Consider the following 26850-nt stretch of genomic DNA (forward strand, 5'->3'; position numbering starts at 1 on the left):
AATAAAGACCAGAAGTGCAATCTCTGAACAGAATTTTACCATTGGAATTTACTTTTGAATTATTCCAAGATTGGTGTTTGGCATTAAAATCACCGATGATCAAAAATCGAGATCTATGCCGAGTAAGTTTATTCAAATCCCCTTTGAAATAATTTTTATTTTCCCAGTGCATTGGAATGGCAAATATGCAGCTGCAATCATAATTTTCCCAAAAGAAGTTTCAAGTTCAATGCCCAAACTTTCAATAACTTTTAACTTAAAGTCACGTAACGTGCTATAAGTCATACTACGGTGGATAACTATTGCAACTCCACCGCCATTTCGATTCATTCGGTTATTAGTTATAACTTTATAATCTGGATCACTTTTCAAATAAGTGCCAGTTTTTAAAATGTTTCGGTTATAACAGCAACATGCACGTTATGAACTCGTAAAAGTTGAAAAATTCATTTTCTTTCGCTTTTAAAGAGCGAGCATTAAAATTCATAATATTGATGGAATTACTTAGATCCATGATTAAACTTCAGGGTAAGAACAACATCATTCGCAAATTTTAATCCAATCTGGATTGCTTCCATCATGGATGTAGCATTACTCATTGTTTGAATCAAACCAAACAGTGAGTTTTGCAAAAAGTCATTTTTCAAACGTAACATCGCCGAGATCAGAAGATCCCAAAGCGTTGCCAGCAGAAAAATTTTCAAATGAGATTTGAGGTACCTGCCCAATTTCAGAAAGATTGGTAGAGGATTTAAAATTCGTGGATGAACCCGAAACGACGTTAGCATAAGAAATGCCATTGTTGTTACCTAACTTTTCCACGGTAGGGTATTTCTAGAATTGTTCGAGTGAGACAGCACGAACGTTTGATTTAAAGATGCAGGTACAACCTGACTTTGAGAAAATTTCGGTTTGGATTTCGGCTGATGCTTAGCACGAGAATCCAAAACCTTTTTCTGATGGGGCAATCCCAGAAATTTGATTTGTGATTTCCACCACAATTTGCACATTTAAATTGGGTGACTTCTTTCACGGGACAATTGTCCTTGTCGTGAGAAGAATCCCCGCAAACCATGCATTTTGGAACCATGGCGCAATGATCAGTACCGTGACCGAATGCCTGGCAACGCCGGCACTGGGTCAGATTCTGGCCATTACCGCCATGTTTCTTAAAATGCTCCCACTTTACCCGTACATGGAACAAAAACTGAACTTTGTCCAAAAGTTTCAAATTGTTGATTTCATTTCTGTTGAAATGAATCAGATAAAATTGTGAAGTCAAACCAAAGCGAGAAATATTCCCGTTTGATTTTTTCTTCATTGGTATTACTTGGGATGGGGCAAAGCCAAGCAACACCTTAAGTTCGTTTTTGATCTCATCCACCGACAAGTCGTTGGAGAGACCTTTCAAGACCGCCTTGAATGGCCGAGCATTCTTGGTCTCATACGTGTAGAAATTGTGTTTGTGGTTTTTCAAATAACCAACAAAAGTTTGGTGATCTTGTAAAGATTCCGTCAACAAGCGACATTCTCCTCTTCGACCAAGCTGGAACGAAACCTTCAAATTGCAAGTTTCCTTGCAATTCTTCAGTTGCGTTCGAAAGCTGGCCAAATCGGAGACGGAAGTCACTACAATTGGCGGAGCCTTTACTCGTTTCTCGACGGCAGAAGGCTCAGTACGAGGAGAAGGTTCTTGTCATCAGTTTCGGATAAAACACCGAAACTGTTTGTCAATGGAATTGGAGGATTGACCTCACATTCAGAATCAGAATCAGACCTCAGAAGAGGCTGTTTTCTTTTCTGTTTCCGTTAGCCGGTTTAGCGTTCAAACGCTTCACCGACGTAACGACCAAATCTTCAGAAGATTTGCGTTTACCTTTGTTTTGACGCATTTTGCAAGCAAAGTTCTCTTAAAAGATGGCTTCGTTTGTAAAATACAACAAAATTTCAGGCGGGGTTAGTCTTGAAAAGACTGTTTAGAATTTTGGAAAATAACTCAGGTAGTCTTTAAAAAGACTGTGAATTTTGTTTTGAAATAACTCTGAGCTTAGGTAGTAAAAAATACCGCAGCTCTAGTGTCCGTTCACCACAAAGGTTCGCAAGACACTGAACTTTTGAAGGGCTATTTGGCTTAATTTTCCCGAAAACTTCTTATAGAGCAAAGATCACAAAATTCTGGCAATTATGTTTTCTTCTTCATTGTTTTTAGGCACTCTTCTTCGCACATAATTACCACTTCTATTCATCACTTGATTTCGTCACGGTTAGTCCACGGCTGAATCACACATGAGCAATTCTCTACCAAAACCGGTTTGGTTTTTATTTGTATTTTTTGATTTGGCTCAAACTTTGTTGGGGCCTTCCCTATGTCCAAATAAGCTATTTTATGTCATTGGTTCACCCATACAAGTCTCCATACAATTTTGGCTGCTTTCCATACAAAAATGGTATGTAAATATTCAAACAGCTATAACTTTTGAGTGAATTTTCTGATCAATTTGGTGTCTTCGGCAAAGTTGTAGGTATTGTTGAGGACTATTGAGAAAAAAAATAGGTACACGGAAAAAAAATTGCAGATTTTTTAATCAATTGTTTTTTCACTAACACTCAATTTCCCAAAATACGTATTTTTTGATGTTCGAGATTTTTTGATATGTTTTAGGGGACAAAAATCCGCAACTTTTGAGCCATAGAGAAACATGGTCAAAAAATCTGCCGCCGAGTTATGAATTTTTGAATAAATAGTGATTTTTGGAAAAAAATCGGATTTTTGTTCCCTAAAACATATCAAAAAATCTCGAAAATAAAAAAAAACGTATTTTGGGAAATTGAGTTTTAGTGAAAAAAAAGTTGATTAAAAAATCTGCAATTTTTTTTCCGTGTACCTATTTTTTTCTCAATAGTCCTCAACAATACCTACAACTTTACCAAATTCACTCAAAAGTTACAGCTGTTTGAATATTTACATACAATTTTTGTATGGACAGCAGCCAAAATTGTATGGAGACTTGTATGGGTGAACCAATGACACAAAATAGCTTATTTGGTCATAGGGAAGGCCCCCACAAAGTTTGAGCCAAATCAAAAAATACAAAAAATAAAAATGGTCAAAATCGGCCGATTTCGTACAGAGTTGCTCACATAACATAAGACGTCAATTATTCATGAAATCTTTACACTGATAATAGTTTTGGCTTGACAACTCCAGAACATCACTCTTTACTTAATCCTGAATTGCTACATTCAAACAACTGATTTTTGAGGGATTGCTCGCCCAACAACTTTCTAGAAGAGAAAAAAATCCCAAAATACTCATGGAAATTAAGATTTTATATAACTAAATTATCGTGAACCACCCTAATTTTCAACAAAGCATGTCATAAAGCCAAGCCAAGCTTTACACCAACAAAGCACTAAATCTCCAAAACATCGACATTTTTGGAAAATCCCACTTAATTTGTGATCCCCTTTTATAAAAATACTTTGCAATTTAGTTTTAGTATTGAAATTTTTTAAATTTTATTTAAAATTCTACTTAAGAATGGAAAAATCTACTCTTCAAATATTTCTCTTCATATCTGTACATTTCCCCCTGTTTCAACTTTTTTGAAATTAAGGAGGAAAAAATTAAAAGAAACCTTATTGCAAATAAAATTGAAACCGAATTGCAAACTCATATGTAAAATATTTCAAAATAACATATTTTTAGAGATTTTCTATTATGAATGTAAAATTTAAAATAAAAGAAGGGAATATTTAATATAAAAAATTAAACTTTCAAATATTGAACAAATGGCAAAATGTACATTTTTCTTTGGGTAATTCTCCGCCAACTCATACAGCAGTTGCCCCGACCACTCTTCGATGTGCGTGAAATTTTGTCCTAAGGGGTAACTTTTGTCCCTGATCACATGTGAAAAAAGAGGTGTTCAATAATTTGCAGCCTGAAACGGTGATGAGATAGAAATTTGGTGTAAAAGAAGTTTTTCTGTAAATTTATACGCCCGATTTGGGGACCATCCATAAACCACGTGGACACTTTTTTGAGAATCTGTGGATGGGGGGTGGATGGGAGCTAGGTGTTTAAAGAGATTTGGATTGCTTAACCGTTTCAAGGATTCGGACACCTAGTATCGAGAAGGATCTTGCAATAGAGAACGCCAAGGCCAAGTTGTAGAGCGAAATATTTGATTTTGATTTTGAAGATTTACTGTTGAACCATTCAAGAGACATGAACTCAAATGTACTGCGGATTGCATAAAGTTTCAAATCTTAATCGATTGATATCATTAAACGTCGCCTCAAAATTGCTTCAACGGTCTGAAAGTGCTTAGCAAAACTTCTTTTACGACAATTCCACTCGAACGTTTATAGTAACACCCCTTAACCCATCGTAGAGCCCATAAACGATGAACTTGTAGGTCAATGTTTTCGCACAAAGTCCACAAACTTTTGCAGCAATTACTCGCGCTTAAAACACGCTGCTCATCCATCTTACGAAGGAGGGAATCGCCGTGTGAAAGTGTGTGTATATTTGCCAACAAAGTGTACTCGAACGGGTAAAAGTTGAAAACTTACGCCCCGGGTTCATCCCGGCATAATTACCTTCCCCTTAAAGTGCACCAACCTCTCGCACCCTCCTCCGTTGGCAAACACGTAAAACGCACATTTTAAGCTTAATCCACGTGTACGGTGGGGGAGAAGTTTTCCAACCTCACGCCACCCCTTAAGGGAAAATCGCACTCTGGCACACACATTCGCCTTTTTAACTCGTTTTCCACGCTACCGGGGGCTGGAGAGGGAAAGTTGGTTAAGACCACTTTGAGACGGTTTAATTTCACTCCGGTACGTACTTTCTTTTTCTTTGCTCACTTTTTTTTAAGTAATGCTTGGGGCGTGCTTGACGGTTTAAGGATTCATCAGGAAAAGTTGCACTTTTTTTTTGCTACGGCTGCCATGTTCTTAATTTTGCATGGCATAATTAAGGTCGTCCGCCACGTTGATTTTTTCGAGAGAGGGGAAGTATAGTGGTATACGGTTATGAGGCTTTTCCGGAGCAATTTAAAGTTTCTGCTAAATTTATGGGCATTGCATTTGTGGTGAAGGGCTTATAAGAAAGAATAAGTACTATATCTACAAGAATTGACTCCGAAGTTTATAAAATTCATGAGATTATTATTCGTTTTCTGTTTCCCTTCAAGGTAACGAAAAAGTGTAATTAAGAAATTCTGCAGCTTCATTGCCGCTATCAATTTGTGTTCATTGTTTCCGTACAACTTTGAACAGTTAATTACAAAGCGAATTAACCGAAATCAAACAAATCCCCGGAAGCCTTCATTCATGCTCATTGCTCAAGCTGCAGACAGCCCCTTAATTGTGCCTAGTTCAAATTCCTCGAAACACTTGTTGTAAAAGCCCCAGAGATCCAATCAGCAGCCAAACTATTCCCTGAAATTTCCATGCCCAAGCGATTCATCGCAATTGTCGTTTGCTGCCGAGTAAACTTGAAGTAATCACCATTAGGCCATAAAATTCCCAGATAGATGACTCCGTCCTGCCTGCTCTGCCCAGAGAAAGAGAGTGAACTTGACATCCAACCGACGTTCCCAACCCCATATAATGGACTTGCAGCAAGCGCCAGATTACATCCTAAATCATGTGTGGCGAAAACTGAAAAGCCACATAAAACGCAATGTTTTTCCCCCCTCCTGAACTATGGGTTGTTGGGGCATAAATCACCCTCCCCAGCCACTTCCCGGGTTGTGTCGACTTCCGGGCGACACTCGGCCGGATGTGCTGGGCCCCACAACACTATCGAATTTTGGGGCTACTGCTTGGAATAACTGGGTGCGTTATCCAGATGGTTGTAAAATATGGGCTTGTAAATGGAGGAGGGTTAGGGTGGTTCCCATTGTTTTGCATTTCTGAGCTCGAAAAGTTGAAAGACATCCAAATCCACTTTGAAACTTGAAAAATCTGCACAAGGAACCACCCCAACGTTTGAATTATGACTACTTGTAATCTGCAATTTCCAAGTAACATCGTTGCCACTGGGTAAAAGCTGCTGGCAAGTCAGTAGTAGTTGAGTGGAAAGCTCCTGGTTCCGTAAACAGTTTGCCATTTGTCTGAAAATCACCGAGCGACAAATATGGGTAGGCAGACTGCTGCCAGGAGATTTTCAGCAGGCTGAATCCGAGCGTTTTCTCCCGCAGGATTCATTACTTGGAGAGGTTGTGGAAAAATGCCATGGGATACGATGACGTCGGTGGGAAGTACGCAAGTATGTCGTAAATTTGAGTAAGTTGTTGTTTTCCGGTGTAATGTGTTAGGAAATGGTTGGTTTGAAAAATTGTAATGGTTTTTGTTAGTGCGTTGGTGTCATTTTAATAAAAAAAACATGTCCAAAGTTGATCCCAAAACTAAATCTCAACTCAACTCAACTCAACTCAACTCAACTCAACTCAACTCAACTCAACTCAACTCAACTCAACTCAACTCAACTCAACTCAACTCAACTCAACTCAACTCAACTCAACTCAACTCAACTCAACTCAACTCAACTCAACTCAACTCAAAACTCAACTCAACTCCAACTCAACTCAACTCAACTCAACTCAACTCAACTCAACTCAACTCAACTCAACTCAACTCAACTCAACTCAACTCAACTCAACTCAACTCAACTCAACTCAACTCAACTCAACTCAACTCAACTCAACTCAACTCAACTCAACTCAACTCAACTCAACTCAACTCAACTCAACTCAACTCAACTCAACTCAACTCAACTCAACTCAACTCAACTCCAACTCAACTCAACTCAACTCAACTCAACTCAACTCAACTCAACTCAACTCAACTCAACTCAACTCAACTCAACTCAACTCAACTCAACTCAACTCAACTCAACTCAACTCAACTCAACTCAACTCAACTCAACTCAACTCAACTCAACTCAACTCAACTCAACTCAACTCCAACTCAACTCAACTCCAACTCAACTCAACTCCAACTCAACTCAACTCAACTCAACTCAACTCAACTCAACTCAACTCAACTCCAACTCAACTCAACTCAACTCCAACTCAACTCAACTCAACTCAACTCAACTCCAACTCAACTCAACTCAACTCAACTCAACTCAACTCAACTCAACTCAACTCAACTCAACTCAACTCAACTCAACTCAACTCAACTCAACTCAACTCAACTCAACTCAACTCAACTCAACTCAACTCAACTCAACTCAACTCAACTCAACTCAACTCAACTCAACTCAACTCAACTCAACTCAACTCAACTCAACTCAACTCAACTCAACTCAACTCAACTCAACTCAACTCAACTCAACTCAACTCAACTCAACTCAACTCAACTCAACTCAACTCCAACTCAACTCAACTCAACTCAACTCCAACTCAACTCAACTCAACTCAACTCAACTCAACTCAACTCAACTCAACTCAACTCAAAACTCAACTCAACTCAACTCAACTCAACTCAACTCAACTCAACTCAACTCAACTCAACTCAACTCCAACTCAACTCAACTCAACTCAACTCAACTCAACTCAACTCAACTCAACTCAACTCAACTCAACTCAACTCAACTCAACTCAACTCAACTCAACTCAACTCAACTCAACTCAACTCAACTCAACTCAACTCAACTCAACTCAACTCAACTCAACTCAACTCAACTCAACTCAACTCCAACTCAACTCAACTCAACTCAACTCAAAACTCAACTCCAACTCAACTCAACTCAACTCAACTCAACTCCAACTCAACTCAACTCAACTCAACTCAACTCAACTCAACTCAACTCAACTCAACTCAACTCAACTCCAACTCAACTCCAACTCAACTCAACTCCAACTCAACTCAACTCAACTCAACTCAACTCAACCAACTCAACTCAACTCAACTCAACTCAACTCAACTCAACTCCTCAACTCAACTCAACTCAACTCAACTCAACTCAACTCAACTCAACTCAACTCCAACTCAACTCAACTCCAACTCAACTCCAACTCAACTCAACTCAACTCAACTCCAACTCAACTCAACTCAACTCAACTCAACTCAACTCAACTCAACTCAACTCAACTCAACTCAACTCAACTCAACTCAACTCAACTCAACTCAACTCAACTCAACTCAACTCAACTCAACTCAACTCAACTCAACTCAACTCAACTCAACTCAACTCAACTCAACTCAACTCAACTCAACTCAACTCGACTCGACTCGACTCGACTCGACTCGACTCGACTCGACTCGACTCGACTCGACTCGACTCGACTCGACTCGACTCGACTCGACTCGACTCGACTCGACTCGACTCGACTCGACTCGACTCGACTCGACTCGACTCGACTCGACTCGACTCGACTCGACTCGACTCGACTCGACTCTACATTTTGGTATTCTTTTGGTATTACAGTATTTTATCAATTTCCTCCGAAACTATGGGAAAATTTTGACCAATTTTGACAAAATAATGAAAAACTAATGTCTCAAAGCCAATGCTTTCATTGAAAACCGGAAATTTCAAACTTGATTTTAAACATTTCCGATATACCCCCTAAAGCAATGACTTGAAATTGTGAAAAAAAGTCAGGATGGCACATTTTGGTATTGGAGTGTTTAGTCAAATTTCTCTGAAACTATGGGAAATTTTTTATAAGTTTTTACGAGATAATTAATTTTGCGCTAAAACAACTTGAAACCCAAAAATTTTAAAGCTGATTTTATTTTTTTTTACATACTCGCTAAGTTTTTTTAATCGTTGAAATTTCTCAAAGTCGGGATAACCAAATACTGTGGAAAACGAGTCAATCGACAGATTATTGAATTTCGGTAAGTTTCAATCCAGTTTTTACAATCTTGTTATTTTTCAGAAGCTTCAAGCGAGGCTTCAAGAACTTCAAGCACAGGCCGTTCATCAATGACAAATGCATTCGATGTGGTGAAGAATATCACTAAGAACAACATGGAATCATCAGGTGAGTAGATTTGGCTGTAGCATATGGATCATTTCCGTTTTTTCACTAACTGCAACTGCTGCACTAAAAATGGTATGAAAATACCAAATTTTGGCATTACTTGTGCAAATAACAGTGACCAAAATGTGCTCTTGGTTGCCCAGTAATAGACGGTAAAATACAATGAAATCATACCAAAATCATTTATGTGGAAGACCACAGGAATTCCAAAATCTGATTTTCCAAGGGCGCGGGAATACCCACACCCAGAACTGGGCATCGGCATACGAGAGGATTAAGAGCACGGTTCGGTAGTAAAATGGTACTGTGTGTGGACGGACCGAGAGTACTTTACTCATGGTTCATTTTCCAAAAAAGTTCATCCATCAAAAAAAAAAAAGTACCGGTACCGAGACTCGAACCCAAGACCTTCTGCATATTGTACCGTGCCTTTGCCGTATGGGCCACCACGGTTCGGTGACTAAGTGGCGGTCATGTGTCCATATAAGCCACTCATAGGATGAACTGTTCCAATGAACGAATGAACACGCGAGAGAACTATACTCTCGCAATATAGCACTTTCCTCACGTTTCTTTTCGTGAGGACTATCCCCTCGTTCTTTAACTTTGGGTGTAAATACACAGCAAAAAATCCGATGGTAAAATCGCATGCAAAAGCATGCACATCACCTTCGTGAAAATAAACACTAAATATTTCACAATGCATGTACAATTTTTGCAAACACAAAAAAAGTTGCAACCGACGGGATTCAAACCCAGCATAAACAGTACACGGAGAAAAAAGAGTTCCCAAAATCGTGAACAAGCGTTCATGAAAATGGGAACTACAAACAAAGTGTTCAAATCCCATGGTACGATTTCCAAAAACGTACCATGTAATTTGAACACTTTGCTCGTGGTTCCGATTTTCATGAACGCTTATTCACGATTTTGGGAACTCTTTTTTCTCCGTGTAAGGGCTGGCACCTAAGCCCACTCGGCCATCAGACCGATAAAAAGCTGAAAGGATAAACGCATATGAGCAGTTCTCTAGGATTTCGGTCATTCGATTTTTTTTGTATTTTTTAATCCGACTGAAACTTTTTTGGTGCCTTCGGTATGCCCAAAGAAGCCATTTTGCATCATTAGTTTGTCCATATAATTTTCCATACAAATTCGGCAGCTGTCCATACAAAAATGATGTATGAAAATTCAAAAATCTGTATCTTTTGAAGGAATTTTTTGATCGATTTGGTGTCTTCGGCAAAGTTGTAGGTATGGATACGGACTACACTGGAAAAAAATAATACACGGTAAAATTTGGTGATTTTTATTTAATTTTATCACTAAAACTTGATTTACAAAAAAACACTATTTTTAATTTTTTTATTTTTGATATGTTTTAGAAGGCATAAAATGCCAACTTTTCAGAAATTTCAGGTTGTGCAAAATCACTGACCGAGTTATGAATTTTAATCAATACTGATTTTTCAAAAATCGAAATTTTGGTCGTAAAAATTTTTCAACTTCATTTTCGATGTAAATTCAAATTTGCAATCAAAAGTACTTTACTGAAATTTTGATAAAGTGCACCGTTTTCAAGTTATAGCCATATTTAAGTGACTTTTTGAAAATAGTCGCAGTTTTCATTTTTAAATTAGTGCACATGTTTGCCCAGTTTTGAAAAAAATATTTTTGAAAAGCTGAGAAAATTCTCTATATTTTGCTTATTCGGACTATGTTGATACGACCTTTAGTTGCTGAGATATTGCAATGCAAAGGTTTAAAAACAGGAAAATTGATGTTTTCTAAGTTTCACCCAAACAACCCACCATTTTCTATCGTCAATATCTCAGCAACTAATGGTCCGATTTTCAATGTTAATATATGAAACATTTGTGAAATTTTCCGATCTCTTCGAAAAAAATATTTTTGGAATTTTCAAATCAAGACTAACATTTCACAAAGGCCAAACATTCAATATTACGCCCTTTTAAAATGTTTGTCTTGATTTGAAAATTCCAAAAATATTTTTTTCGAAAAGATCGGAAAATTTCACAATTGTTTCATATATTAACATTGAAAATCGGACCATTAGTTGCTGAGATATTGACGATAGAAAATGGTGGGTTGTTTGGGTGAAACTTAGAAAACATCAATTTTCCTGTTTTTAAACCTTTGCATTGCAATATCTCAGCAACTAAAGGTCGTATCAACATAGTCCGAATAAGCAAAATATAGAGAATTTTCTCAGCTTTTCAAAAATATTTTTTTCAAAACTGGGCAAACATGTGCACTAATTTAAAAAAATGAAAAACTGCGACTATTTTCAAAAAAGTCACTTAAATATGGCTATAACTTGAAAACGGTGCACTTTATCAAAATTTTAGTAAAGTACTTTTTGATTGCAAATTTGAATTTACATCGAAAAATGAAGTTGAAAAATTTTTACGACCAAAATTTCGATTTTTGAAAAATCAGTATTGATTAAAAATTCATAACTCGGTCAGTGATTTTTGCACAACCTGGAAATTTCTGAAAAGTTGGCATTTTATGTCTTCTAAAACATATCAAAAATAAAAAATTAAAAATAGTGTTTTTTGTAAATCAAGTTTTAGTGATAAAAGTTAAATAAAAATCACCAAATTTTTTTACCGTGTATTATTTTTTCCAGTGTAGTCGTTTCCATACCTACAACTTTGCCGAAGACACCAAATCGATCAAAAATTCCTTCAAAGATACAGATTTTTGAATTTTCATAAATCATTTTGTATGGACAGCTGCCAAATTTGTATGGAAAATTATATGGACAAACTAATGATGCAAAATGGCTTCTTTGGGCATACCGAAGGCACCAAAAAAGTTTCAGCCGGATTAAAAAATACAAAAATTAAAATTGAAGAAAAAAGACCGATTTTGTAGAGAATTGCTCATATATGAGCTTGACATTTCGGTCAAGTAGGTTTCCTATACTGATGGGTTACATATTTCAGGGTGTAAAATCACATAAAATTGCATAAAATAATGCAATATTTATTTTACACCCAGACCTTTTTACAAGCAGCTGGATAACTACTTTTTTAGCTGTGTATAAAACCATGGCGATACCAAGTTTTGGTATTCAAGCAATGTTCAAAAATCCAGAAGACCTCAACTTGGTATTGAAATGGTTTTATTTTGAAGTATGTATTATTTTACCCTTGGAATAACATGGTTTGGTATTGTTGTGCACTTCCACATACAAGACTTTGGTATGATTTTATGGTATTTTACAATCTGTTACTGGGCAACCACACAGCTAAAAAAGTAGTAATCCAGCTGCGTGTAAAAGGCCTCGATGTAAAATAAATATTGCATTATTTTATGCAATTTTATGTGATTTTACATCCTGAAATATGTAACCCATCAGTATGGGAAACCTACTTGACCGAAATTTCAAGCTCATATATGCGTTTATCTTCACAGCTTTTCATCGGTCTGATGGCCGAGAGGGCTAAGGCGCCAGTCCTTACTGTTGGTGCTGGGTTTGAATCCCGTCGGTTGCAACTTTTTTTTGTGTTTGCAAAAATTGCACATGCATTGTGTAATATTGAGTGTTTATTTTGACGAAGGTGATGTGCATTAGGGTGTAATATCAAAATCGATTTTCCAGCACAGCACTTTTTCAGAACCTTTTGGGGTCCTCAACAACTCCCCAAAGTTTGGGACCGATTGGTTTAGCCCTCACATTGCGCAAAGCGATTTAATTTTCCATATAAATTTGTATGGAGAAAACCATTTTGTTGGATTTTGATATTTATCAAATCCACGTTTCATGCTATATCAAAACCGGACTCATATTCGGATGCTCTGAAATGTAGTGCTGTGCTCACTAAATTTGGACAACTTTATTTTTTTCCATACAACCATATTACACCCTAATGTGCATGCTTTTGCATGCGATTTTACCATCGGATTTTTTGCTGTGCAAGGGCACATTTTGGTCCCTGTTATTTGCCCAAGAAATACCAAAATTTGGTATTCCCGTGTTATTTACCCCTGCTCGGGAAGCATAGCCAATATAAATAAAACAAAAACCTTACGCCATTATTGACTGATCCTTCTCAGTTCAGACTATTCAAATTGTCCAGCTGCCTCACCACTTGAGTACCTGAAAAATGTCATTACGCTCGCCGGTCTTAAATCTGTCAAGGTGGCCGCTTTGGCCAGAAAGCCATTAGCTGCCACCGATGATGATGATGTCGTCCAGAACGATGTTGTTGTTGTTGTTAATGTTGTTGTTATGTGAGCCATGTTTACGCTAAGCCCTCAGCCGAGGATTAATATATATTTTCACTCAAGCGCCACCTCGCCGTCGTCCCCCAGACCCAGGAACTTCAGACCAGACCCCGATAACGGTGACACTTTGGGAAAATTTATTTTCCCATCCTCGACTAAGTTTTACAGCGCAGCCAAAATTTATTCCCGTTCTCGGGGTTTTTACCACACAAGCTATACTTGACCCACGAACTATGTTTACACCGGGGCCAGTGAGTTGGGGTAACCACAAAATGAAACTTTCTCGTTCACTTCTTCGTCGTCGGCAGACTCCAAAGTCTCTCGCAGAAACCGCTTGTTTTCACTACCCCGTATAGTTACGGTCCACCGGTCGTCTGACCCCGATATATCACTTGGGAGAGGGCTAGCAGTATACAGTTAGGCACAGGAGCCTGTTGCTTCCCTTTTGCAAGTTAAAACCGCCTAGATGTATACTATTAGTAGCACATGCCCACATTGGTAGGTGGCAGAGCTGCCTATAATCATTATACATTATCCATTCATTTTTATTCATCTATAAAGTAATTTGCACACGGTTCCGATGTCTCGAGGGAAGAAAAGGGTTGTGGTTGTTTAGTTGATCGAGTTTATATATGTTGCTTTATGCTTATTTGTGAACAATAAGGCCTTCAACCCTTGGTTTTCAAAATTGTAGAGAATTGCCGATTATGCGATTTCAAAACAAAAGGAAACAAAACTTATCTTCAAGAGCATTCCATAGAAAGTTCTGTAGCTTAAGTAGATTTAACCACGCAAAAAACGCACCAAAATTTCGCCCGCTGCAAAAAACCCTAATCAATCACTCTCTCATTACTCACTGGTAAACAAATACCCTTACTCATTCGCAGATATGTTCGGTTCGGCCGTCGCCGCGGGCCATTAACAATCCGTGAGATTAGCCTTGATTTGTTGGTTTTGCTGGGCCTTTCTTTCAGGCTTTCCCCACAAAACAACAATATGGTTTCGTACTCGAAAAGAAGCAAGTCCTTTACGAAGAAAAATGATTAATTCGGAAATCTTTCTACGGAGGGAAAATGTTAAACAAATTACTGACCCATGAATCAAATCCGGACATGAGTGAGTGTGTTCTCGAAACCCACTTCTCGTTGGCTTGTATCGCAAGAGGTCATACAAACAATAGCAAACAACAAGTTATATTGTTGTTCGGCAAATCAATCCCCAATCTCGCACATATGACAAACCGTTTCACATTACGGATTGAATGGAGTTCAGAAAAGAACGTAAGCTTCACCTTATGCCGCAAATAGCGTGACAACAAAACGATCGAAGACTAAAGCAAAAGTCCTCGTTTAATTGCCAATCTCTATTCGATTTGCAAACAATGGGGGTGGTCTTCGACGACACACTCACACACATAAGTAGGTTTACCTCAAGCAACAAACTAGAGCAGCTAATGATTTTTCCCACAAGGCACGTACACTAGCGGGTGAAGACGAAGAAAACACCGGCATCAACCCATTGTGGATGACGTGACGAGAAGTGGTGTGGTGTGGGTGTGAATGGCAAACAACTTGTCGTCTTCGTCAAGCCGTTACGGTAGCACTAAATTGGCACCTTAATCTGGGCTCATTGGCACTATGTGGCTATTGGCGGGGTATTTGTGAAGAATGGAACTTTTGAATGAAAACATTTCAATAACTTTAAAGTTAAGTCAAACATTGTAAACAAACTAAAATCACACACATGAACATTTTTTAAATCCGTAGTAACAGTTCAATAGGGCAAATCAGGGATTTTTAACAAGCAGCCTATCCCCCTATTACTTGACGTGAACTGTAACTTGAGCAAAAGGGATAGACTGCTTGTTTCAAAAGCAGATTCGCCCTATTGAACTGTTACTACGAAAATGTGAATTTTATATTCGAGATTTCCAAAAAAGTGTCCACGTGATTTTTTGATGGTCCCAAAATCATTTCTCCGAAACGATTAGTAGAGTTTTCAATGAAAAATAAAAATCTAAAATAAGTACTATCTTTCTCCATAGAAATGAGTTACAATTGCATTTTGCTGGAGACGCATGGTGCTTTAAGTTCGATAAATGTACTCAAACCGATATTTGTGTTTTTTTTTTAAATATTGTAACTATGAATGTGGGATGGGTCTACGTGGTCAGAATAAGCTCAAATTTGGAATTTAGCCTGGTTATGGGTCAATCTTTGATTTCATGGGATAGCCCTATTGGCGGTACAGAAAAAGCTTGTTTGTATGGAGCGTGGACAACCACCAATTCGGAGCGTTTGATACGGTATGTCCACGCATCCTTCCTCCCCTGTTGATTCTGTGAAATGTGATCCGTTCTCAGAATCTGTCTCTGCGGATAATGCAACGCAGTAGGCCTGGCCGCTTTAATTTTTTGCAATACATGTTCGGGGTTACTCGGATGTAATGCAATCATTAATATTGACAAGAAAGGACTTGGGGCCAACCGGACCCTAAGATGACAGTTTTTGTGAGTTGCGCGTATTCACCGACAGATGGAAAGTGGGCCTCGTCAGAGTCCGCCTATCAAATACGAAACTCAAAATTTGTTTAGAATTTTTTTTTGTGACGGCTTTTGCGGCACGCTCACTTCAACTGTTCTAGACTAATATTTGAACGTGGCTTAACTCTAAACAAGTTTTTAAAGAAAATGTTTCCAGAATGCTTATTTTGTCGTTTTAAACCAAAATCAGGCAAAAACTTTATTTAAACTATTCGCCATTTTTAAAAGTTTGGCTAGATTATATCGAAGGTCGCCATCTTAGGCCCACTGGGCCCACAAAACGACACAAGCTCTTCCAGGATGCTTTCTTCGGACTGGCTGCGCTTGTGTTCGATTAGATTAGATTAGATTAGATTAGATTAGAGCGTGGACAACCACTAAAAAGTGTCCACGTGGTTTATGGATAGATATGGATTGCTGGATCAGTTACAAATAGGATGTAAAATTTTCTCGCGTTTTTAATTTTCCGGGAAGCGAGACAAATATTTTTGAAATTTTCTGGATTTTTTAAACAGTCATTAAATCCACGTTTTCGTAATACTTGTTATGTTTTTCAGTGGAATTATGTTTATGAGTTTTTTACACACATGTCTGGCTCTACAACTTTGTAGAACATTGTTACACCCAAACGGCGGTCGCATGATTGTGATGCATGGTAGCATGAAAGTATATCAGAATCTGCATGAAAACTGTCCTCATGCATTTCTTGCGATATAGGGGTATGACATTTTTGCCCGTTACCGACAATTATCGACATTACCGACGGATTTTTGGTTGTATTTCACTAAAAAAACCCGTAACAGAACGAGGATTGAACCATCAACTTCTTGGTTATTGATCCGACACGCTACCACCACGCCATGGACGCTTGATGAAAAGCGACTGAAAGAGCACCAACATATGCTTCTCTTTGGAGTGTTGCTCGGGGACGGGCCAGCATTATATGTGTTGGTGAGAACTGCAGATCGCTGAAATGTTTACACGCGTGCAAAAATAGGGGGAAGGCGTCGCTTTTTTTAGACCACGTTTTCCACTTTTTCTCATCGAAACCGACTACTTTATCGACTTAATTTTGCTGGGCGCGATAGGACGCCGTCTATTTTCAGACGATGACTCAGCACTTTTCCACTTTTGCATCTCAAAAAACCAGGTGGCAGCATGATGTAACGCCACGTCCCTATGATCTAGGGGCTTGCTGCAAAAAAATGTTATAAAATGTGACATTTTCTGCAGCAAATCCACTGTTGTAGATTTTGAGATATATTTTTCCTTTGGGTGTATACTTTAAAAAATAACCCTGCAAGGTTAGAAAAAAACACGAAATTTTAAAATGAAAATTTTTATTTTAAATGAAAAAATTACCCTTCTGGATCAATGTAGATTCGAAAAGTACATCAAATTTCCCATAAAATGACATGTTCCAAAAAAATTTACAGTCGAGTTACGGAAAATGGCACAGTTTTTAAAACTTATTTAGTGTTTTTTCGATGAAAAATACGTTTTTTCGGAATTCTGAGTACGCCATCGAAAAGGGCGTACAATTTTACATAAAAGTTCGTTTGACACCAAATTTCTATCTCATCACCGTTTGCGGCTGCAAATTACTGAAAAACACCTCTTTTATCGCATGTTCAAAAATGGAAGGGGTTGTACCATCCCTACTTCACGAGATATCAAAAAACGGACCTCGGATTCGTGATCAGGGACAAAAGTTACCCCTTAGGACAAAGTTTCACGCAAATCGAAGAGGATTCGGGTAAACTTTTCCCGATTTCATGTGAGTTGGCGGAGAATTACCGTTGTTCAAAGCCTGATTCAATGTTTTCAGACCATGAAGCTTCCTGTTCAGTTGCTGATGTTATGTGCGAGCAACGTAATGAATTCTTTAATAAATAAATACGCGCACAAACACACACTCACACTACTCAACAAGATGATCCTCATAATATAAATTGAATTTTCTCATTTTTCCTGTGGCATTGCTCGCTAGAGCATAGTTTGAGTCCCGAAGAAATAGAGTCATCCAAGCTACACACTAGGTTCCAGCTCACGGAAGTTATGGTCAAAAGTTTATTTGATACAAACAAATATCAATTCCAAAAAGCCCACAGTCCTAAACCGTAATTGAAGTTGGACTTATTCCGAAGCACTCGCCGTGGCCTCTTTTCATAAATATCAGAGTCTTTGTGTTTTCGAAGCTGACGCTCCTATATGGCATCGTATAACTCCAGCCAGAGAGAAAGGATATCTCGGGCTGCCAATCTGGCCACATTGTACATATTCTCGGCCCGGCAAAAGGCGGCGCGACGGACTGCCCCGGATTTGACTCGATGACGCCACCAGCTGTCAACAATTGGCACTATATGTGGCGGCGTTGGCACTCACTGCGTGGCTTTCCAAAAAGGATTGAGGTGAATTGGCTCTGGGAGATAAAAAGTCGATAGCTCGATTGTTGCGTTCCGACAAGCTGGATTTAGGGTTAGTTTTAGGATACAGTTGAGGGGAGGAACTTTTGAGAAGTTTATTTTTAAGGCCAAAACGACAAATTTGCGCAGAGATCTTGTCCAAAACTAGTCCGTCTCACGGTACCCAGCACAATCTAAACCGGCTTTTTTTTTCTTATCCAATTGAATGTTCCTTTCTTCCGCGGCGCCACCACCCTCGGCTCGGAAGTTGCCAGCCTTAATTGAGGGGCCACCCGAGAATGACAGCCATTTTGGAGACCGAGATCACTCCTCCAAGCGGTACACAATAAACAACATCCTCAATGGCAAATTAGATAAGAGAGCGAACCGACAACGGGGAAACGATGAAAAAAAGGACAATTGCCTTTTGTCAGTTTGTCCGGCTGTTATAGTGTGGTCTGTCAACATTTGAGCAGTGGGGAGTTGGTCACTTGACGATCCCATGTTCCATTTTTTGTATTTTTTTTTGGTGTTACAAACATGTAAATCGGAAAAAAATCAAGGATTAGTTTGAGCAAACACTGCAAGTTTTTAGATCTGTTTGCTGAGCATTAAGCTATACATTTTTAACTATCCCAAGTAACATTTTTTCCAGGAGTTCTACAAGAGCTCTATAAGATAGCTACAGCATAGCAGTTTGGACCGCGGTAGGATAAAATGCTCTTTAAAACTTCTACTCTTCCACACTCCTGAAGAAGTTTTAAAGAGCATTTTATCCTACCGCGGTCCAAACTGCTATGCTGTAGCTATCTTGAAGAGCTCTTGTAGAAATCCTGAAAAAAAAATGTTACTTGGGTATTAAAAAGATAAGTTTAAGACATCTGGTTATATCCTTGCTGAAATAATTCGACCCAATTTTGGTGAAGACTCGAAGGCCGATTTAATTCTTTTTATAATTGAGTATTTCTCTGAAAATTTGTTCATTCGATTTTTTTTGTTTTTTTATTTATCCGGCTGAAACTTTTTTGGTTCCTTCGGTATGCCCATTAGTTTGTCCTTATAATTTTCCATACAAATTAGTTGCTAAGATATCAAATTTAGAAAATAGTGGGTTGTTTGGATGAGAATTAGAAAACATCAATTTTCCTGTTTTTAAGTATTTGCATGGCAATATCTCAGCAACTAAGGGTCGTATCAACAAAGTTCAATAAAGCAAAATATAGAGATTTTTTTCAGCTTTTCAAAAAGTGAGCAATCATCACTAATTTAAAAAATAATAACTGCGACTATTTTCAATAAAGTTACGGGACCATCTAAAAACCACATGGACACTTTTCTGAAATATTTTAGTAAAATTAAAAATCATCAAAAATTGTTTTGCCGTGTACCGTGCCGACTTTGATAGGATTTCAATTTGTTTTTGTAAGATTTTCCAACAGGTAAGGTTTTTCTCAAGATTATTATTTTTAAAACATGTACTGGTGTAGGCCACACAAAGTCCATGCATTATTTCGGAAAAAAAGTTTTTGCAATAGTGTTAGAAAAATAGTTACGTTAAAAATTCTTGGTTGAAATTCCGAGGTGACTTTGATAGTCATAGTTTTCTTGTCAAAATCATATTTAAGATGTTCAAATTTTATTTGTACGCTAAATGTACCATCACTAAAGTAGCTGATATAGTTTTTAAGCAAAAAAATCAAAGTTTATATTTAGTTAACTAAGTGTATAAGCGTTTTAGCAAACTACATATAAATTTTAGGTAAAATTGTTAAAAAGTCGGAATTTTACTTGAAATTTGTTAAAACTAGTTTTGTTTATAAAATTATCGATTTATATTGCATTGTACACTGAAGCACAAATCACAAGTTTTCACATTTTACATGAAATTTATTCAACTGAGATTGCCTATAAATGTGGAGATTTTTTTAATTGTGTTTTAAAAACACATATTATTTATTATTTACAAACTTTTTTAACCTTCTCCTAGTGGTAAATTGTCCAAAGAATCCGAAAATGCATTCCGTTTTCCGATTCAAAATCATTTTCATTGAAAAAATCATGACACTTTGAGTAGTTTAAAATAATGACTTTCATCAACATTTTCTTAACTATAGTTAACTAACTTTTTAAACTATACAAAATTTTATGAAAAGTTCTTCTCGTGGTACTTTGAACACTTCTCTACCACGGTCAGTATGATTCTAAACCATTCCTTACGTATTTTAATTGTACTCTTCATTTTGCGGAAAAATCGAGAACCTGTCAAAGTTACCCCGGCTATCAAGTTCACCCCGTTTTACGGTACCATTTTTTTCAGTGTAGTCCTTATCCATACCTACAACTTCGCCGAAGACTCCAAATCGATCAAATAATTCATACATAATTTTTATATGGTCAGCTGCCAATTTTGTATGAAAAATATGGACATATGGACAAACTAATGATGCAGAATGGCTTCTTTGGGCATACCGAAGGCACCAAAAAAGTTTCAGCCGGATTAAAAAACACATAAACTAAAATTGCACAAAAAACCGATTTCGTAGAGAATTGCTCAATTTTCATCTAAAAAATCGTCACTTTTAGATTTTTGTATTCAAAAAGAAAACAAAACTTCAAAATTGGGCTTCGTTATGCACACGATATTGAGATTTTTACCCCAAATTTCAGCCAATTTGATCTATTCAATTTCGAGATATCACAGTACTCGTAAATCAACTCAGTGATTCGAGAAAAAACGCTCAGAAATTTCGAGAGTTCGCTTAACGAATTGCAAGATTTCTAGCTTGAACCATCTGTTAAAAAAACCAAGGGGTTTCCAGCATCGTGTCAGACTGGCCACTAATCCGGAATTACTTGGAACTTAAGCAAGTAATTCTGTAATTCCGGATTTACTGAGTAATTCCAGAGTAATCCTGGTAATTTCTGATATTCCCAGTAATTCTGGGAACTTTAGGATTCTTTTTTGTGAAAACATACTTCAGAAAATAATAAAATATTAAAAAATAACTGTTGAAAAGATAATTTCGGTAAACCTTTTATGATTCTATTTATTGCCTATTAATTTTCTTGTAAGAAACCAAGGTTATACATAGCTAGTACGGGATCATTCGGATTCTGAGTAAGTTATTCAGTAATTCCAGTATAGCTCCGCAATTCTGCAGTAATTCTTGTAATTCTAGAATTACCCTTTAATTCGGTAGTAATTCGTGTAATTACATAGTTACTCAGTAATTTATTGTATTTCTCACTAATTCAAGTAACTAGGGGACATTTTGGTATGTTTGACAGGTTAAGCGCTCTTTTCTAATTCCATCCAATTTGCTGATTTTCATTATTTAAATAACTTATTTAGCAAAACTTTTTATAGAAACTTGCTTGATCACTTCCTATTGAGCTATTAATCCCACGATTTCAGTTGAAAGCGCTTTTAATAAGCTGTAATTGAACGTCAAAGACCTGATATGGCAACATTAGAGGCACGCTGGGATTAGATGCTGTTCCCCTACTAGTAATTATTTAAAGGGAAATCGGCAGAATGCATTTCACTCATGCTTGATGCCTTTTATGGTTGTAAGAAGTACAGAGCGGATTCGGAATGAATGCTGGATGAATTTGGATGCTCTCTAATTCAAATGTGTTGGGATGAAAAAGCACTCAAACGTCAAAATCAGTTGTCAAACTGATGTTGATATTTACCCATTATTCGATGATTTCCAAGTAGGGTGCCCAATTTTCCCAGGTTTTGAGTTTCTCGGAAAAGGGAAAAAATATATTTTTTTATTCCCGGGAAATTTTTGAAAACGTCAGGAAATCAATGTTTTTTTGTATCTGTTATGTTTTTCATGCTTTGAAATCATACTATTAGCTCAATACTATTAATATCAATCTAAACAAGGATAGCAGTTTTTAGATAGCCTTAAAGATTTTTTTGTTCTTTGTTGTGCTTTGAATTTCAAATGCACTCAAATGCCAGAATCAGTTGTCAAACTGATGTTGATATTTACCCAATTTTCTCAATGATTTCCGAGTAGATCGTCCAATTTTCCCGAATTTTGAGTTTCCCGGAAATTTCCAGGCCAAAATTAGATTTTTGTTTAATTCCGGGAATTCCCCGTACAAAATATAAACATTCTCGGGATTCGGGAAATCACGGTTTTTGAAAAAATCCCGGGAATTTTGTGCCGGGAATTCCCGATATGGACGCACTATTGCCAAGCACGTGGTTTTGAGCGTTTGACAGCTGTCAGTCGATCCCATTCCAAAGACTTTTCTCAATATGCTAGAAGCTAGGCAGTAATTCCAAGTTATTTTTATAAAATTTAGCAATTCTGCGTGGTTTCTGGTAATCCCAAGTAATTCTGGGAAATCAAAGTAATCCGTGGCATATTGCAAGTAATCCTGGTACAGTCTACTCTCTGGTTGTCAATATCCAAGGGACCGTCGAGGAAGAGAATCATCAGTTTACAGAACGATGCAAAATGAAGACTCGATTGAAAATATGTTTTTCTTGGTACCCAGCTATGGGAGAGAATCATGGCAACGTCCAGCAAACAAAAACAAACTAATGTCAAACACCCTTCAAAGCTTCGTTTCGCAAAGAAAAATGTCTATGCAAGCCATGAGATAGTGACAATATTGAAAACCGGAAGAGATTTTTAAAGCAAACAGAATCCAAGGGACCGTCGAGGAAGAGATCCTTCAAGCAAGAGAAAATATTGAGGAATAAAGCCAATCGAAGTATGCAGTTTGAAGGGACTGAAGAATTCATCGATAGATGGAGCAATATTGATATCGAGAAGATCGACAGCCAGAGAGTCGACTGTAATTCCATTTAAACTGGTCAGTAATCCTTGATGCTGGAAACCCTTGAAAAAAAACCTTCTAGATTTGCTCTTTATTTTACAACTGGTCTTGAAGAGATTCTTAAATTTCAATAATTTTTCATTAACCAGGACTGTGTTGCCAAATCATGAGGCGATATTACTTTTTGAAAAAAATATTCAATAATTATTTTACATTACGATTATTTTTAATATTATTGTTTAAAATATTAAATAGTTCAACGGTTTCATGGGTCGCCACGTGAACTGTAACCATTGCTCGCAGTTAAGGATTGCTATCAATTCTGTACGAATCTTTCAAACCGGGACCGGGAGTTATGTCCACAACGTTTGTGTGGACGAGGTGGAGTCGACTACCACCTCATGTCGCTCCATGGAGACAAGATTGAGCGATTCCGGTCAGTTGACCTGTTTGAAAACTGATTGGTTTCAGGAAGTTCTCGAACTTTTGAAAACTCTCTTAAATTATACATCTAAAGTTTTTTTTATTACGTTTAAACTGATGAACCATCCCGATCCACCACTTCCTCGAATTTGGCCACGTTCCAGCGCACAAAATCGATATCCATAACCAAGAGTATCGCTATCTCGTGTTCCCTTGTCAGCACAACCATGTCCGAAAATTGAACACCTTAATCGAGCAACCCTTTTCCGATATCACATATACATATAATACCTATTCGACCGATGTATCGATATCCAATGACCAGCCCGCCCGCCCAGAAAACCAATCCCGGCCCGAAATTGTAATCTAAACAAATTAATACAACATCAACCAATTTTCGCCCCAAAACCCATCAACCTGGACGACGGTGCTGGTGGAAGCACTTACACCTAGAAGCAATGTATACGATGATAGCTTTCAGCAGTCTATTTTCCATCCTAACCTTCCCCATCTTCGTACTACACCTTCTCGGGGGTCATTTAGGCTCGTGAGAGACGTTAGAATGGCGGCACGGTCGTGTGCTGTGGCCAGGAATTAATAGCAGGGGAGGGACTCCGTAAAACGGTCCGGGAAGTGAAGGAAATCACTTTTTGAACGATAGCTACACTCAAAATATGGAGGCAAGTCAGAGACAAGAATATGACTGAACATCCAGCGGAAACTGCGCGACGTGCTTTGTTGACAGAACTGAGATGTCAGTTAGTGATATGGTTTGACAGTCACAACGGATGTCAGAGGCTTGTCGTTTGGGTGTATAACGATGGGGCGTTTTGCTGGACAGTTCCATGAGAACGTGAAGGTAAGATGAGATTATGTGTATACCATTTGATGGAGCCTGGGTGTGAGAGGATGAAGTGTTTATTTAAGTGAGCGTCCCAGGAGGATAGATTTGATGATGGGAAAGAACTTTATTTTGAATTCGTGCAAAGGCACTTTTATTTGAGATTTATGTAGATTTTTCAGAATAACTCAGTATTTTTTGCGATTTTGACCAATTATACTCAAAGAGAGATTTAGGATAAGATTGATGTTTTAGCAATATAAAATAGGCATTTGTGTATGACTGAAGTTTTCAAAATGTACCAGTTTCGGCATCTAATTTTTCACATAGTTTACATATTGCTTAGTATAAAAGTGTATATAACATTGGAAACTCTACATAGAGCTGATTTAATCTTAATTTTGCAAAATTTTGGTTAAACTAAATGACAATATATTATCATAGAATTTAACAATGTTTTGAGGAAGCCTTAAAACATATGAAATACCAACAAAAAAAAATGATATACTGTCAACGTTAAATGTTAGATAATCTAGGAGTTTGAAAATATTTTGCAAATTTTCTATAAGTCACTACCACCAACTGGTGCTTGAGGAAAGATTACAAAATATAATATTTTTTTCAAATTTATAGTTTACAAATTTACACAGTAAAAAAAATAATGGTAAAATAGCATGCAAAAGCATGTGACGTGCATGCTTTTGCATGCTATTTTACCATTAGTTTTTTTACTGTGTAAATTTGTAAACTATAAATTTGAAAAAAATATTATATTTTGTAATCTTCGTCTAAAAAGAAACTTAATATTATACACTCCAAGTACATTTTTTTAAACACAAAAAAAGTTGCAACCGGTCTCGCACTGTCCTGCATTTTGCATTGGTTTGTTTTAAAATTTAATATCTAATAAACAAGGTCTACTTTTCAAAAGTTGCACGAAGTTCTAGATTACTTTTTCAAAACAATCAATGCGCCGTGGGTTTCCATTGTACATACACCCAGAACTGGGCATCGGCATACGAGAGGACAAAGAACACGATTCGGTAGTAAAATTGTACTGTGTGCGGACGGAGAGGATAAATCCCGAAATTACCGATAGTCTTTTAATCATGGGTTCATCTTCAAAAAAAGTTCATCTGTCAAAAAAAAAACGTAACGGCACCGAGACTCGAGCCCAAGACCTTCGGCATATTGAACCGTGCCTTTGCCGTATGGGCCACCATAGTTCGGTGGCTAAGTGGCGGTCATTTGGCCATATAAGCCACTCAATAGGATGAACTGTTCCAATGATCGAATGAACATGCGAGAGGACTATACTCTCGCAAAATAGCACTTTTCTCACGTTTCTTTTCGTGAGGACTATCCTCTCGTTCTTTAACTTTTTGTGTAGGACTTCTTGAAAAAGTAAGCGAGAGTTTTGAAAACGATTTTTACAGCAAGTTTAAAATAATAGAATTATGCGCGATATTTAAAAATAACTACGGTTTCTAAAATATCTAGTTTAGAAATTTGCTCCTGATCCATCAAGATGCCGCTGGGCCATCAGACCGATGAAGAATATTAATGGAAAACGCTTATATGAGGTTTCCCATTCTGCTGGGCTACATATTTCAGGGTGTAAAATTACATAGAATTTCATTTCATACTGCTGCACAGTAGAAAATTGTGTAAATTTGGAAGGTGTAATTTCGGAAGCTTGAATTTTACCACTTTTATGATGTAATTTTACCTCAATTTAGACTTAAAAAGCGACATTACACAGTAATTTAGACTTAAAAAGCGACATCACACAGTAAAGTGGTAAAAATACACATTTTCAGAGGGAAAATCACACATTTTTTCCGACATAAAAGATGTACCCCTTCCCAGATGTAATATTACCATGATTTTTTTTCTAGGTGGACTTCTGTGTGCCCAAAGTTTTTGGATAGCGGGCCAAATTTGAAGCTCAAATCAACGCAGTCGTGCTATCCTGTCGAACGTCGCTTTTTGACGTTCCGAGATAAACGCGTTTTTATGTTTGACCTTGAATAAACAATAAGGAGAGCACGCAATGTAAACAATAACAAAAACGTTTTGTTTGGTTGGCCATTCTGTGGATTGCCCCGAAGTTTGGTTAAATTAGTTAGTCCCGATTTATAATTGAAAATGTTTACGGTTATCGGGCATGTACGTGTGTCAAACGCGTTCTGACCTGAAATCACTTTGGCCAATTGTTGCACTTACATCAATTTCCAGGCTGTGTCAAGATAGCACGATAACATTAAAACTTCTTTCATATGGGGATTTGTGAAGGTCAAAAAGTGAGACATTGTAAGCTTCACATAATGGTGTTCTTAACTCAATTTGGCCCAAAATGCACGTACGACAAGCTAGCACGACGGTGACGATTTGAGCTATTTGAATGCAATGAAAATTTAATTTAAAGTTAAACTCTATTTTCATCTAGTGTGTTTTGAAATTGATTAGAACCAAACGCACAACTCAATAAACAAACCTCTTTGTAACGGCATCACTAAGCCGTCAGCTTTCCCGTTTCAACGGACTCGGCACAACAAAACAACTAACTTT

At 37.5% G+C, this 26850-nt stretch overlaps 1 protein-coding gene across 1 annotated transcript in view; it reads right to left on the reverse strand.

Annotated features, from left to right (window-relative positions):
• Positions 1–26850, reverse strand: part of LOC6046975 (dopamine receptor 2) — a 246095-nt gene that overhangs the window by 36288 nt on the left and 182957 nt on the right. The gene's annotated exons all lie outside the window — the stretch shown is intronic.

This window comes from Culex quinquefasciatus, chromosome 1 (assembly GCF_015732765.1).
Source record: "Culex quinquefasciatus strain JHB chromosome 1, VPISU_Cqui_1.0_pri_paternal, whole genome shotgun sequence".
Classification (NCBI taxonomy): domain Eukaryota; kingdom Metazoa; phylum Arthropoda; class Insecta; order Diptera; family Culicidae; genus Culex; species Culex quinquefasciatus.